Below are 16,886 nucleotides of genomic sequence, written 5' to 3' on the forward strand. Positions count from 1 at the left end.
ACTGGTCTCCCAGGAGCCGCTCAAACCACAAACTCTTAGGAGACTCACTCTTCTTGTACTTAAGTCGGCATTGTGCCTTTTATATTCAATTCCGATGCGATTTCTGTGTTTCATCGTCAATGTGAAGGTCCAAGGGATACAGTAAACCTGCACTGGTGCATCGGAATCCAATACTGGTCTCCCAGGAGCCGCCCAAAGCACAAACTCTGAGAAGATTCACTCTTCTTGTACTTACGTCGGCACTGTGCCTTTTATATTCAATTCCGATGCGATTTCTGTGTTTCATCGTCAATGTGAAGGTCCAAGGGATAGTGTAAACCTCCACTGGTGCATCGGAATCTAATACTGGTCTCCCAGGAGCCGCTCAAAGCACAAGCTCTTAGAAGATTCACTCTTCTTGTACTTAAGTCGGCACTGTGCCTTTTATATTCAATTCCGATGCGATTTCTGTGTTTCATCGTCAATGTGAAGGTCCAAGGGATAGAGTAAACCTGCACTGGTGCATCGGAATCTAATACTGGTGTCCCAGGAGCCGCTCAAAGCACAAACTCTTAGAAGATTCACTCTTCTTGTACTTAAGTCGGCATTGTTCCTTTTATATTCAATTCCGATGCGATTTCTGTGTTTCATCGTCAATGTGAAGGTTCAAGGGATACAAGAAACCTGCACTGGTGCAGAGGAATTCAATACTGGTGTCCCAGGAGCCGCTCAAAGCACAAACTATTAGAAGATTCACTCTTCTTGTACTTAAGTCGGCATTGTGCCTTTGATATTCAATTCCGATGCGATTTCTGTGTTTCATCGTCAATGTGAAGGTCCAAGGGATAGAGTAAATCTCCACTGGTGCATCGGAATCTAATACTGGTCTCCCAGGAGCCGCTCAAAGCACAAGCTCTTAGAAGATTCACTCTTCTTGTACTTAAGTCGGCACTGTGCCTTTTATATTCAATTCCGATGCGATTTCTGTGTTTCATCGTCAATGTGAAGGTCCAAGGGATACAGTAAACCTGCACTGATGCATCGGAATCCAATACTGGTCCCCCAGGAGCCGCTCAAACCACAAACTCTTAGGAGACTCACTCTTCTAGTACTTAAGTCGGCACTGTGTCCTTTATATTCAATTCCGACGCGATTTCTGTGTTTCATTGTCAATGTGAAGGTCCAAGGGATACAGTAAATTTGCACTGGTGCATCGGAATCCAATACTGGTCTCCCAGGAGCCGCTCAAACCACAAACTCTTAGGTGACTCACTCTTCTTGTACTTAAGTCGGCACTGTGTCTTTTATATTCAATTCCGATGCGATATCTGTGTTTCATTGTCAATGTGAAGGTCCAAGGGATACAGTAAACCTGCACTGGTGCATCGGAATCCAATACTGGTCTCCCAGGAGCCGCTCAAACCACAAACTCTTACGAGACTCACTCTTCTTGTACTTACGTCGGCACTGTGTATTTTATATTCAATTCCGATGCGATTTCTGTGTTTCATTGTCAATGTGAAGGTCCAAGGGATACAGTAAACCTGCACTGGTGCATCGGAATCCAATACTGGTCTCCCAGGATCCGCTCAGGAGACTCACTCTTCTTGTACTTAAGTTGGCATTGTGCCTTTTATATTCAATTCCGATGCGATTTCTGTGTTTCATCGTCAATTTGAAGGTCCAAGGGATACAGTAAACCTGCACTGGTGCATCGGACTCCAATACTGGTCTCCCAGGAGCCGCTCAAACCACAAACTCTTAGGAGACTCACTCTTCTTGTACTTAAGTCGGCATTGTGTCTTTTATATTCAATTCCGATGCGATTTCTGTGTTTCATCGTCAATGTGAAGGTCCAAGGGATACAGTAAACCTGCACTGGTGCATCGGAATCCAATACTGGTCTCCCAGGAGCCGCCCAAAGCACAAACTCTTAGGAGACTCACTCTTCTTGTACTTAAGTCGGCACTGTGCCTTTTGTATTCAATTCCGATGCGATTTCTGTGTTTCATCGTCAATGTGAAGGTCCAAGGGATACAGTAAACATGCACTGGAGCATCGGAATCCAATACTGGTCTCCCAGGAGCCGCCCAAAGCACAAACTCTGAGAAGATTCACTCTTCTTGTACTTAAGTCGGCATTGTGACTTTTATATTCAATTCCGATGCGATTTCTGTGTTTCATCGTCAATGTGAAGGTCCAAGGGATACAGTAAACATGCACTGGTGCAGAGGAATTCAATACTGGAGTCCCAGGAGCCGCTCAAAGCACAAACTATTAGAAGATTCACTCTGCTTGTACTTAAGTCGGTATTGTGCCTTTTATATTCAATTCCGATGCGATTTCTGTGTTTCATCGTCAATGTGACGGTCCAAGGGATACAGTAAACCTGCACTGGTGCAGAGGAATTCAATACTGGTGTCCCAGGAGCCGCTCAAAGCACAACTCTTATAAGATTCACTCTTCTTGTACTTAAGTCGGCATTGTGCCTTTGATATTCAATTCCGATGCGATTTCTGTGTTTCATCGTCAATGTGAAGGTCCAAGGGATAGAGTAAACCTGCACTAGTGCATCGTAATCCAATACTGGTCTCCCAGGTGCCGCTCAAAGCACAAACCCATAGAAGATTCACTCTTCTTGTACACAAGTCGGCATTGTGCCTTTTATATTCAATTCCGATGCGATTTCTGTGTTTCATTGTCAATGTGACGGTCCAAGGGATACAGTAAACCTGCACTGGTGCATCGGAATCTAATACTGGTCTCCCAGGAGCCGCTCAAAGCACAAACTCTGAGATGATTCACTCTTCTTGTACTTAAGTCGGCACTGTGCCTTTTATATTCAATTCCGATGCGATTTCTGTGTTTCATCGTCAATGTGAAGGTCCAAGGGATAGAGTAAACCTCCACTGGTGCATCGGAATCTAATACTGGTCTCCCAGGAGCCGCTCAAAGCACAAGCTCTTAGAAGATTCACTCTTCTTGTCCTTAAGTCGGCACTGTGCCTTTTATATTCAATTCCGATGCGATTTCTGTGTTTCATCGTCAATGTGAAGGTCCAAGGGATAGAGTAAACCTGCACTGGTGCATCGGAATCTAATACTGGTGTCCCAGGAGCCGCTCAAAGCACAAACTCTTAGAAGATTCACTCTTCTTGTACTTAAGTCGGCATTGTTCCTTTTATATTCAATTCCGATGCGATTTCTGTGTTTCATCGTCAATGTGAAGGTTCAAGGGATACAGTAAACCTGCACTGGTGCAGAGGAATTCAATACTGGTGTCCCAGGAGCCGCTCAAAGCACAAACTATTAGAAGATTCACTCTTCTTGTACTTAAGTCGGCATTGTGCCTTTGATATTCAATTCCGATGCGATTTCTGTGTTTCATCGTCAATGTGAAGGTCCAAGGGATAGAGTAAATCTCCACTGGTGCATCGGAATCTAATACTGGTCTCCCAGGAGCCGCTCAAAGCACAAGCTCTTAGAAGATTCACTCTTCTTGTACTTAAGACGGCACTGTGCCTTTTATATTCAATTCCGATGCGATTTCTGTGTTTCATCGTCAATGTGAAGGTCCAAGGGATACAGTAAACCTGCACTGATGCATCGGAATCTAATACTGGTCTCCCAGGAGCCGCCCAAAGCACAAACTCTTAGGAGACTCACTCTTCTTGTACTTAAGTCGGCACTGTGCCTTTTGTATTCAATTCCGATGCGATTTCTGTGTTTCATCGTCAATGTGAAGGTCCAAGGGATACAGTAAACCTGCACTGGAGCATCGGAATCCAATACTGGTCTCCCAGGAGCCGCCCAAAGCACAAACTCTGAGAAGATTCACTCTTCTTGTACTTACGTCGGCACTGTGCCTTTTATATTCAATTCCGATGCGATTTCTGTGTTTCATCGTCAATGTGAAGGTCCAAGGGATACAGTAAACCTGCACTGGTGCATCGGAATCCAATACTGGTCCCCCAGGAGCCGCTCAAACCACAAACTCTTAGGAGACTCACTCTTCTAGTACTTAAGTCGGCACTGTGTACTTTATATTCAATTCCGATGCGATTTCTGTGTTTCATTGTCAATTTGAAGGTCCAAGGGATACAGTAAATTTGCACTGGTGCATCGGAATCCAATACTGGTCTCCCAGGAGCCGCTCAAACCACAAACTCTTAGGTGACTCACTCTTCTTGTACTTAAGTCGGCACTGTGTCTTTTATATTCAATTCCGATGCGATATCTGTGTTTCATTGTCAATGTGAAGGTCCAAGGGATACAGTAAACTTGCACTGGTGCATCGGAATCCAATACTGGTCTCCCAGGAGCCGCTCAAACCACAAACTCTTACGAGACTCACTCTTCTTGTACTTAAGTCGGCATTGTGTCTTTTATATTCAATTCCGATGCGATTTCTGTGTTTCATCGTCAATGTGAAGGTCCAAGGGATACAGTAAACCTGCACTGGTGCATCGGAATCCAATACTGGTCTCCCAGGAGCCCCCAAAGCACAAACTCTTAGGAGACTCACTCTTCTTGTACTTAAGTCGGCACTGTGCCTTTTGTATTCAATTCCGATGCGATTTCTGTGTTTCATCGTCAATGTGAAGGTCCAACGGATACAGTAAACCTGCACTGGAGCATCGGAATCCAATACTGGTCTCCCATGAGCCGCCCGAAGCACAAACTCTGAGAAGATTCACTCTTCTTGTACTTAAGTCGGCACTGTGCATTTTATATTCAATTCCGATGCGATTTCTGTGTTTCATCGTCAATTTGAAGGTCCAAGGGATACAGTAAACCTGCACTGGTGCATCGGACTCCAATACTGGTCTCCCAGGAGCCGCTCAAACCACAAACTCTTAGGAGACTCACTCTTCTTGTACTTAAGTCGGCATTGTGCCTTTTATATTCAATTCCGATGCGATTTCTGTGTTTCATCGTCAATGTGAAGGTCCAAGGGATACAGTAAACCTGCACTGGTGCATCGGAATCCAATACTGGTCTCCCAGGAGCCGCCCAAAGCACAAACTCTGAGAAGATTCACTCTTCTTGTACTTACGTCGGCACTGTGCCTTTTATATTCAATTCCGATGCGATTTCTGTGTTTCATCGTCAATGTGAAGGTCCAAGGGATAGTGTAAACCTCCACTGGTGCATCGGAATCTAATACTGGTCTCCCAGGAGCCGCTCAAAGCACAAGCTCTTAGAAGATTCACTCTTCTTGTACTTAAGTCGGCACTGTGCCTTTTATATTCAATTCCGATGCGATTTCTGTGTTTCATCGTCAATGTGAAGGTCCAAGGGATAGAGTAAACCTGCACTGGTGCATCGGAATCTAATACTGGTGTCCCAGGAGCCGCTCAAAGCACAAACTCTTAGAAGATTCACTCTTCTTGTACTTAAGTCGGCATTGTTCCTTTTATATTCAATTCCGATGCGATTTCTGTGTTTCATCGTCAATGTGAAGGTTCAAGGGATACAAGAAACCTGCACTGGTGCAGAGGAATTCAATACTGGTGTCCCAGGAGCCGCTCAAAGCACAAACTATTAGAAGATTCACTCTTCTTGTACTTAAGTCGGCATTGTGCCTTTGATATTCAATTCCGATGCGATTTCTGTGTTTCATCGTCAATGTGAAGGTCCAAGGGATAGAGTAAATCTCCACTGGTGCATCGGAATCTAATACTGGTCTCCCAGGAGCCGCTCAAAGCACAAGCTCTTAGAAGATTCACTCTTCTTGTACTTAAGTCGGCACTGTGCCTTTTATATTCAATTCCGATGCGATTTCTGTGTTTCATCGTCAATGTGAAGGTCCAAGGGATACAGTAAACCTGCACTGATGCATCGGAATCCAATACTGGTCTCCCAGGAGCCGCCCAAAGCACAAACTCTTAGGAGACTCACTCTTCTTGTACTTAAGTCGGCACTGTGCCTTTTGTATTCAATTCCGATGCGATTTCTGTGTTTCATCGTCAATGTGAAGGTCCAAGGGATACAGTAAACCTGCACTTGTGCAGAGGAATTCAATACTGGTGTTCCAGGAGCCGCTCAAAGCACAAACTATTAGAAGATTCACTCTTCTTGTACTTAAGTCGGTATTGTGCTTTTTATATTCAATTCCGATGCGATTTCTGTGTTTCATCGTCAATGTGAACGTCCAAGGGATACAGTAAACCTGCACTGGTGCAGAGGAATTCAATACTGGTGTCCCAGGAGCCGCTCAAACACAAACCCTTACAAGATTCACTCTTATTGTACATAAATCGGCATTGTGCCTTTTATATTCAATTCCGTTGCGATTTCTGTGTTTCATCGTCGATGTGACGGTCCAAGGGATACAGTAAACCTGCACTGGTGCATCGGAATCTAAAACTGGTCTCCCAGGACCCGCTCAAAGCAGAAACTCTGAGATGATTCACTCTTCTTGTACTTAAGTCGGCACTGTGCCTTTTATATTCAATTCCGATGCGATTTCTGTGTTTCATCGTCAATGTGAAGGTCCAAGGGATAGAGTAAACCTGCACTGGTGCATCGGAATCTAATACTGGTGTCCGAGGAGCCGCTCAAAGCACAAACTCTTAGAAGATTCACTCTTCTTGTACTTAAGTCGGCATTGTTCCTTTTATATTCAATTCCGATGCGATTTCTGTGTTTCATCGTCAATGTGAAGGTTCAAGGGATACAGTAAACCTGCACTGGTGCAGAGGAATTCAATACTGGTGTCCCAGGAGCCGCTCAAAGCACAAACTATTAGAAGATTCATTCTTCTTGTACTTAAGTCGGCATTAAGCCTTTTATATTCAATTCCGATGCGATTTCTGTGTTTCATCGTCAATGTGAAGGTCCAAGGGATAGAGTAAACCTGCACTGGTGCATCGGAATCTAATACTGGTCTCCCAGGAGCCGCTCAAACACAAGCTCTTAGAAGATTCACCTTTCTTGTACTGAAGTCGGCATTGTGCCTTTTATATTCAATTCCGATGCGATTTCTGTGTTTCATCGTCAATGTGAAGGTCCAAGGGATACAGTGAACCTGCACTTGTGCAGAGGAATTCAATACTGGTGTCCCAGGAGCCGCTCAAAGCAACAAACTATTAGAAGATTCACTCTTCTTGTACTTAAGTCGGTATTGTGCTTTTTATATTCAATTCCGATGCGATTTCTGTGTTTCATCGTCAATGTGAAGGTCCAAGGGATACAGTAAACCTGCACTGGTGCATCGGAATCCAATACTGGTCTCCCAGGAGCCGCCCAAAGTACAAACTCTGAGAAGATTCACTCTTCTTGTACTTAAGTCGGCACTGTGTCTTTTATATTCAATTCCGATGCGATTTCTGTGTTTCATCGTCAATGTGAAGATCCAAGGGATACAGTAAACCTGCACTGGTGCATCGGAATTCAATACTGGTCCCCCAGGAGCCGCTCAAACCACAAACACTTAGGAGACTCACTCTTCTAGTACTTAAGTCGGCACTGTGTCCTTTATATTCAATTCCGATGCGATTTCTGTGTTTCATTGTCAATGTGAAGGTCCAAGGGATACAGTAAATTTGCACTGGTGCATCGGAATCCAATACTGGTCTCCCAGGAGCCGCTCAAACCACAAACTCTTAGGTGACTCACTCTTCTTGTACTTAAGTCGGCACTGTGTCTTTTATATTCAATTCCGATGCGATATCTGTGTTTCATTGTCAATGTGAAGGTCCAAGGGATACAGTAAAACTGCACTGGTGCATCGGAATCCAATACTGGTCTCCCAGGAGCCGCTCAAACCACAAACTCTTACGAGACTCACTCTTCTTGTACTTAAGTCGGCACTGTGTATTTTATATTCAATTCCGATGCGATTTCTGTGTTTCATTGTCAATGTGATGGTCCAAGGGATACAGTAAACCTGCACTGGTGCATCGGAATCCAATACTGGTCTCCCAGGATCCGCTCAAAACACAAACTCTTAGGAGACTCACTCTTCTTGTACTTAAGTTGGCATTGTGCCTTTTATATTCAATTCCGATGCGATTTCTGTGTTTCATCGTCACTTCGAAGGTCCAAGGGATACAGTAAACCCGCACTGGTGCATCGGACTCCAATACTGGTCTCCCAGGAGCCGCTCAAACCACAAACTCTTAGGAGACTCACTCTTCTTGTACTTAAGTCGGCATTGTGTCTTTTATATTCAATTCCGATGCGATTTCTGTGTTTCATCGTCAATGTGAAGGTCCAAGGGATACAGTAAACCTGCACTGGTGCATCGGAATCCAATACTGGTCTCCCAGGAGCCGCCCAAAGCACAAACTCTTAGGAGACTCACTCTTCTTGTACTTAAGTCGGCACTGTGCCTTTTGTATTCAATTCCGATGCGATTTCTGTGTTTCATCGTCAATGTGAAGGTCCAAGGGATACAGTAAACCTGCACTGGAGCATCGGAATCCAATACTGGTCTCCCAGGAGCCGCCCAAAGCACAAACTCTGAGAAGATTCACTCTTCTTGTACTTAAGTCGGCACCGTGCATTTATATATTCAATTCCGATGCGATTTCTGTGTTTCATCGTCAATGTGACGGTCCAAGGGATACAGTATACCTGCACTGGTGCATCGGAATCCAATACTGGTCTCCCAGGAGCCGCCCAAAGCACAAACTCTGAGAAGATTCACTCTTCTTGTACTTAAGTCGGCATTGTGACTTTTATATTCAATTCCGATGCGATTTCTGTGTTTCATCGTCAATGTGAAGGTCCAAGGGATACAGTAAACATGCACTGGTGCAGAGGAATTCAATACTGGAGTCCCAGGAGCCGCTCAAAGCACAAACTATTAGAAGATTCACTCTGCTTGTACTTAAGTCGGTATTGTGACTTTTATATTCAATTCCGATGCGATTTCTGTGTTTCATCGTCAATGTGAAGGTCCAAGGGATACAGTAAACCTGCACTGGTGCAGAGGAATCCTATACTGGAGTCCCAGGAGCCGCTCAAAGCACAAACTATTAGAAGATTCACTCTGCTTGTACTTAAGTCGGTATTGTGCCTTTTATATTCAATTCCGATGCGATTTCTGTGTTTCATCGTCAATGTGAAGGTCCAAGGGATACAGTAAACCTGCACTGGTGCAGAGGAATCCTATACTGGAGTCCCAGGAGCCGCTCAAAGCACAAACTATTAGAAGATTCACTCTGCTTGTACTTAAGTCGGCATTGTGCCTTTTATATTCAATTCCGATGCGATTTCTGTGTTTCATTGTCAATGTGACGGTCCAAGGGATACAGTAAACCTGCACTGGTGCATTGGAATCTAATACTGGTCTCCCAGGAGCCGCTCAAAGCACAAACTCTGAGATGATTCACTCTTCTTGTACTTAAGTCGGCACGGTGCCTTTTATATTCAATTCCGATGCGATTTCTGTGTTTCATCGTCAATGTGAAGGTCCAAGGGATAGAGTAAACCTGCACTGGTGCATCGGAATCTAATACTGGTCTCCCAGGAGCCGCTCAAAGCACAAGCTCTTAGAAGATTCACTCTTCTTGTACTTAAGTCGGCACTGTGCCTTTTATATTCAATTCCGATGCGATTTCTGTGTTTCATCGTCAATGTGAAGGTCCAAGGGATAGAGTAAACCTGCACTGGTGCATCGGAATCTAATACTGGTGTCCCAGGAGCCGCTCAAAGCACAAACTCTTAGAAGATTCACTCTTCTTGTACTTAAGTCGGCATTGTTCCTTTTATATTCAATTCCGATGCGATTTCTGTGTTTCATCGTCAATGTGAAGGTTCAAGGGATACAGTAAACCTGCACTGGTGCAGAGGAATTCAATACTGGTGTCCCAGGAGCCGCTCAAAGCACAAACTATTAGAAGATTCACTCTTCTTGTACTTAAGTCGGCATTGTGCCTTTGATATTCAATTCCGATGCGATTTCTGTGTTTCATCGTCAATGTGAAGGTCCAAGGGATAGAGTAAACCTGCACTAGTGCATCGGAATCTAATACTGGTCTCCCAGGAGCCGCTCAAAGCACAAACTCTGAGATGATTCACTCTTCTTGTACTTAAGTCGGCACTGTGCCTTTTATATTCAATTCCGATGCGATTTCTGTGTTTCATCGGCAATGTGAAGGTCCAAGGGATAGAGTAAACCTCCACTGGTGCATCGGAATCTAATACTGGTCTCCCAGGAGCCGCTCAAAGCACAAGCTCTTAGCAGATTCACTCTTCTTGTACTTAAGTCGGCACTGTGCCTTTTCTATTCAATTCCGATGCGATTTCTGTGTTTCATCGTCAATGTGAAGGGCCAAGGGATAGAGTAAACCTGCACTGGTGCATCGGAATCTAATACTGGTGCCCCAGGAGCCGCTCAAAGCACAAACTCTTAGAAGATTCACTCTTCTTGTACTTAAGTCGGCATTGTTCCTTTTATATTCAATTCCGATGCGATTTCTGTGTTTCATCGTCAATGTGAAGGTTCAAGGGATACAGTAAACCTGCACTGGTGCAGAGGAATTCAATACTGGTGTCCCAGGAGCCGCTCAAAGCACAAACTATTAGAAGATTCACTCTTCTTGTACTTAAGTCGGCATTGTGCCTTTTATATTCAATTCCGATGCGATTTCTGTGTTTCATCGTCAATGTGAAGGTCCAAGGGATAGAGTAAACCTGCACTGGTGCATCGGAATCTAATACTGGTCTCCCAGGAGCCGCTCAAAGCACAAACTCTTAGAAGATTCACTCTTCTTGTACTTAAGTCGGCATTGTGCCTTTGATATTCAATTCCGATGCGCTTTCTGTGTGTCATCGTCAATGTGAAGGTCCAAGGGATACAGTAAACCTGCACTGGTGCATCGGAATCTAATACTGGTCTCCCAGGAGCCACTCAAAGCACAAACTCTTAGAAGATTCACTCTTCTTGTACTTAAGTCGGCATTGTGCCTTTTATATTCAATTCCGATGCGATTTCTGTGTTTCATCGTCAATGTGAAGGTCCAAGGGATACAGTGAACCTGCACTTGTGCAGAGGAATTCAATACTGGTGTCCCAGGAGCCGCTCAAAGCACAAACTATTAGAAGATTCACTCTTCTTGTACTTAAGTCGGTATTGTGCTTTTTATATTCAATTCCGATGCGATTTCTGTGTTTCATCGTCAATGTGAAGGTCCAAGGGATACAGTAAACCTGCACTGGTGCAGAGGAATTCAATACTGGTGTCCCAGGAGCCGCTCAAAGCACAAACACTTAGAAGATTCACTCTTATTGTACATAAGTCGGCATTGTGCCTTTTATATTCAATTCCGATGCGATTTCTGTGTTTCATCGTCAATGTGACGGTCCAAGGGATACAGTAAACCTGCACTGGTGCATCGGAATCTAATACTGGTCTCCCAGGAGCCGCTCAAAGCACAAACTCTTAGAAGATTCACTCTTCTTGTACTTAAGTCGGCATTGTGCATTTTATATTCAATTCCGATGCGATTTCTGTGTGTCATCGTCAATGTGAAGGTCCAAGGGATACAGTAAACCTGCACTGGTGCATCGGAATCTAATACTGGTCTCCCAGGAGCCACTCAAAGCACAAACTCTTTGAAGATTCACTCTTCTTGTACTTAAGTCGGTATTGTGCCTTTTATATTCAATTCCGATGCGATTTCTGTGTTTCATCGTCAATGTGATGGTCCAAGGGATACAGTGAACCTGCACTTGTGCAGAGGAATTCAATACTGGTGTTCCAGGAGCCGCTCAAAGCACAAACTATTAGAAGATTCACTCTTCTTGTACTTAAGTCGGTATTGTGCTTTTTATATTCAATTCCGATGCGATTTCTGTGTTTCATCGTCAATGTGAACGTCCAAGGGATACAGTAAACCTGCACTGGTGCAGAGGAATTCAATACTGGTGTCCCAGGAGCCGCTCAAACACAAACCCTTACAAGATTCACTCTTATTGTACATAAATCGGCATTGTGCCTTTTATATTCAATTCCGTTGCGATTTCTGTGTTTCATCGTCAATGTGACGGTCCAAGGGATACAGTAAACCTGCACTGGTGCATCGGAATCTAATACTGGTCTCCCAGGACCCGCTCAAAGCACAAACTCTGAGATGATTCACTCTTCTTGTACTTAAGTCGGCACTGTGCCTTTTATATTCAATTCCGATGCGATTTCTGTGTTTCATCGTCAATGTGAAGGTCCACGGGATAGAGTAAACCTGCACTGGTGCATCGGAATCTAATACTGGTGTCCGAGGAGCCGCTCAAAGCACAAACTCTTAGAAGATTCACTCTTCTTGTACTTAAGTCGGCATTGTTCCTTTTATATTCAATTCCGATGCGATTTCTGTGTTTCATCGTCAATGTGAAGGTTCAAGGGATACAGTAAACCTGCACTGGTGCAGAGGAATTCAATACTGGTGTCCCAGGAGCCGCTCAAAGCACAAACTATTAGAAGATTCATTCTTCTTGTACTTAAGTCGGCATTAAGCCTTTTATATTCAATTCCGATGCGATTTCTGTGTTTCATCGTCAATGTGAAGGTCCAAGGGATAGAGTAAACCTGCACTGGTGCATCGGAATCTAATACTGGTCTCCCAGGAGCCGCTCAAAGCACAAACTCTTAGAAGATTCACTCTTCTTGTACTTAAGTCGGCATTGTGCCCTTTATATTCAATTCCGATGCGCTTTCTGTGTGTCATCGTCAATGTGAAGGTCCAAAGGATACAGTAAACCTGCACTGGAGCATCGGAATCTAATACTGGTCTCCCAGGAGCCACTCAAAGCACAAACTCTTAGAAGATTCACTCTTCTTGTACTTAAGTCGGCATTGTGCCTTTTATATTCAATTCCGATGCGATTTATGTGTTTCATCGTCAATGTGAAGGTCCAAGGGATACAGTAAACCTGCACTGGTGCATCGGAATCTAATACTGGTCTCCCAGGAGCCGCTCAAACACAAGCTCTTAGAAGATTCACCTTTCTTGTACTGAAGTCGGCATTGTGCCTTTTATATTCAATTCCGATGCGATTTTTGTGTTTCATCGTCAATGTGAAGGTCCAAGGGATACAGTGAACCTGCACTTGTGCAGAGGAATTCAATACTGGTGTCCCAGGAGCCGCTCAAAGCACAAACTATTAGAAGATTCACTCTTCTTGTACTTAAGTCGGTATTGTGCTTTTTATATTCAATTCCGATGCGATTTCTGTGTTTCATCGTCAATGTGAATGTCCAAAGGATACAGTAAACCTGCACTGGTGCAGAGGAATTCAATACTGGTGTCCCAGGAGCCGCTCAAAGCACAAACCCTTAGAAGATTCACTCTTATTGTACATAAGTCGGCATTGTGCCTTTTATATTCAATTCCGATGCGATTTCTGTGTTTCATCGTCAATGTGACGGTCCAATTAATACAGTAAACCTGCACTGGTGCATCGGAATCTAATACTGGTCTCCCAGGAGCCGCTCAAAGCACAAACTCTGAGAAGATACACTCTTCTTGTACTTAAGTCGGCACTGTGCCTTTTATATTCAATTCCGATGCGATTTCTGTGTTTCATCGTCAATGTGAAGGTCCAAGGGATAGAGTAAACCTGCACTGGTGCATCGGAATCTAATACTGGTCTCCCAGGAGCCGCTCAAAGCACAAACTCTTAGAAGATTCACTCTTCTTGTACTTAAGTCGCACTGTGCCTTTTATATTCAATTCCGATGCGATTTCTGTGTTTCATCGTCAATGTGAAGGTCCAAGGGATAGAGTAAACCTGCACTGGTGCATCGGAATCTAATACTGGTCTCCCAGGACCCGCTCAAAGCACAAACTCTTAGAAGTTTCACTCTACTTGTACTTAAGTCGGCATTGTGCCTTTTATATTCAATTCCGATGCGCTTTCTGTGTGTCATCGTCAATGTGAAGGTCCAAGGGATACAGTAAACCTGCACTGGTGCATCGGAATCTAATACTGGTCTCCCAGGAGCCACTCAAAGCACAAACTCTTAGAAGATTCACTCTTCTTGTACTTAAGTCGGTATTGTGCCTTTTATATTCAATTCCGATGCGATTTCTGTGTTTCATCGTCAATGTGAAGGTCCAAGGGATACAGTAAACCTGCACTGGTGCATCGGAATCTAATACTGGTCTCCCAGGAGCCGCTCAAAGCACAAGCTCTTAGAAGATTCGCTCTTCTTGTACTTAAGTCGGCATTGTGCATTTTATATTCAATTCCGATGCGATTTCTGTGTTTCATCGTCAATGTGAAGGTCCAAGGGATAAACTAAACCTTCACTGGTGCATCGGAATCCAATACTGGTCTCCCAGGAGCCGCTCAAATCACAAACTCTTAGAAGATTCACTCTTCTTGTACTTAAGTCGGCATTGTTCCTTTTATATTCAATTCCGATGCGATTTCTGTGTTTCATCGTCAATGTGAAGGTCCAAGGGATACGGTAAACCTGCACTGGTGCACAGGAATTCAATACTGGTGTCCCAGGAGCCGCTCAAAGCACAACTCTTACAACCTTCACTCTTCTTGTACTTAAGTCGGCATTGTGCCTTTGATTTTCAATTCCGATGCGATTTCTGTGTTTCATCGTCAATGTGACGGTCCAAGGGATACAGTAAACCTGCACTGGTGCATCGGAATCCAATACTGGTCTCCCAGGTGCCGCTGAAAGCACAAACCCTTAGAAGATTCACTCTTCTTGTACATAAGTCGGCATTGTGCCTTTTATATTCAATTCCGAAGCGATTTCTGTGTTTCATTGTCAATGTGACGGTCCAAGGGATACAGTAAACCTGTACTGGTGCATCGGAATCTAATACTGGTCTCCCAGGAGCCGCTCAAAGCACAAACTCTGAGAAGATTCACTCTTCTTGTACTTAAGTCGGCACTGTGCCTTTTATATTCAATTCCGATGCGATTTCTGTGTTTCATCGTCAATGTGAAGCTCCAAGGGATACAGTAAACCTGCACCGGTGCATCGGAATCCAATACTGGTCTCCCATTATCCGCTCAAAGCACAAACTCTTAGAAGATTCACTCTTCTTGTACTTAAGTCGGCATTGTGCCTTTTATATTCAATTCCGATGCGATTTCTGTGTTTCATCGTCAATGTGAAGGTCCAAGGGATACAGTAAACCTGCACTGGTGCATCGGAATCCAATACTGGTCTCCCAGGAGCCGCACAAAGCACAAACTCGTAGAAGATTCACTCTTCTTGTACTTAAGTCGGCACTGTGCATTTTATATCCAATTCCGATGCGATTTCTGTCTTTCATCGTCAAAGTGAAGGTCCAAGGGATACAGTAAACCTGCACTGGTGCATCGGAATCCAATACTGGTCTCCCAGGAGCCGCTCAAAGCACAAACTCTTAGGAGACTCACTCTTCTTGTACTTAAGTCGGCACTGTGCCTTTTATATTCAATTCCGATGCGATTTCTGTGTTTCATCGTCAATGTGAAGGTCCAAGGGATACAGTAAACCTGCACTGGTGCATCGGAATCCAATACTGGTCTCCCAGGAGCCGCTCAAACCACAAACTCTTAGGAGACTCACTCTTCTTGTACTTAAGTCGGCATTGTTCCTTTTATATTCAATTCCGATGCGATTTCTGTGTTTCATGGTCAATGTGAAGGTCCAAGGGATAGGGTAAACCTGCAATGGTGCGTAGGAATCTAATACTGGTCTCCCAGGAGCCGCTCAAAGCACAAACCCTGAGAAGATTCACTCTTCTTGTACTTAAGTCGGCACTGTGCCTTTTATATTCAATTCCGATGCGATTTCTGTGTTTCATCGTCAATGTGAAGGTCCAAGGGATACAGTAAACCTGCACTGGTGCATCGAAGTCCAATACTGGTCTCCCAGGATCCGCTCAAAGCACAAACTCTTAGGAGACTCACTCTTCTTGTACTTAAGTCGGCATTGTGCCTTTGATATTCAATTCCGATGCGATTTCTGTGTTTCATCGTCAATGTGAAGGTCCAAGGGATACACTAAACCTGCACTGGTGCATCGGAAACCAATACTGGTCTCCCAGGAGCCGCTCAAACCACAAACTCTTAGGAGACTCACTCTTCTTGTACTTAAGTCGGCATTGTGCCTTTTATATTCAATTCCGATGCGATTTCTGTGTTTCATTGTCAATGTGAAAGTCCAAGGGTAACAGTAAACCTGCACTGGTGCATCGGAATCCAATACTGGTCTCCCAGGAGCCGCTCAAAGCACAAACTCTTAGGAGACTCACTCTTCTTGTACTTAAGTCGGCACTGTGCCTTTTATATTCAATTCCGATGCGATTTCTGTGTTTCATCGTCAATGTGAAGGTCCAAGGGATACAGTAAACCTGCACTGGTGCATCGGAATCCAATACTGGTCTCCCAGGAGCCGCTCAAACCACAAACTCTAAGGAGACTCACTCTTCTTGTACTTAAGTCGGTATTGTGCCTTTTATATTCAATTCCGATGCGACTTCTGTGTTTCATTGTCAATGTGGAGGTCCGAGGGATAGAGTAAACCTGCACTGGTGCATCGGAATCCAATACTGGTCTCCCAGGAGGCACTCAAAGCACAAACTCTGAGAAGATTCACTCTTCTTGTACTTAAGTCGGCACTGTGCCTTTTTTATATTCAATTCCGATGCGATTTCTGTGTTTCATCGTCAATGTGAAGGTCCAAGGGATACAGTTAATCTGTACTGGTGCATCGGAATCCAATACTGGTCTCCCAGGAGCCGCTCAAAGCACAAACTCTTAGGAGACTCACTCTTCTTGTACTTAAGTCGGCATTGTGCCTTTTATATTCAATTCCGATGCGATTTCTGTGTTTCATCGTCAATGTGAAGGTCCAAGGGATACAGTAAACCTGCACTGGTGCATCGGAATCCAATACTGGTCTCCCAGGAGCCGCTCAAACCACAAACTCTTACGAGACTCACT

Source organism: Schistocerca nitens, chromosome 12, assembly GCF_023898315.1.
Source record: "Schistocerca nitens isolate TAMUIC-IGC-003100 chromosome 12, iqSchNite1.1, whole genome shotgun sequence".
NCBI classification, from domain to species: domain Eukaryota; kingdom Metazoa; phylum Arthropoda; class Insecta; order Orthoptera; family Acrididae; genus Schistocerca; species Schistocerca nitens.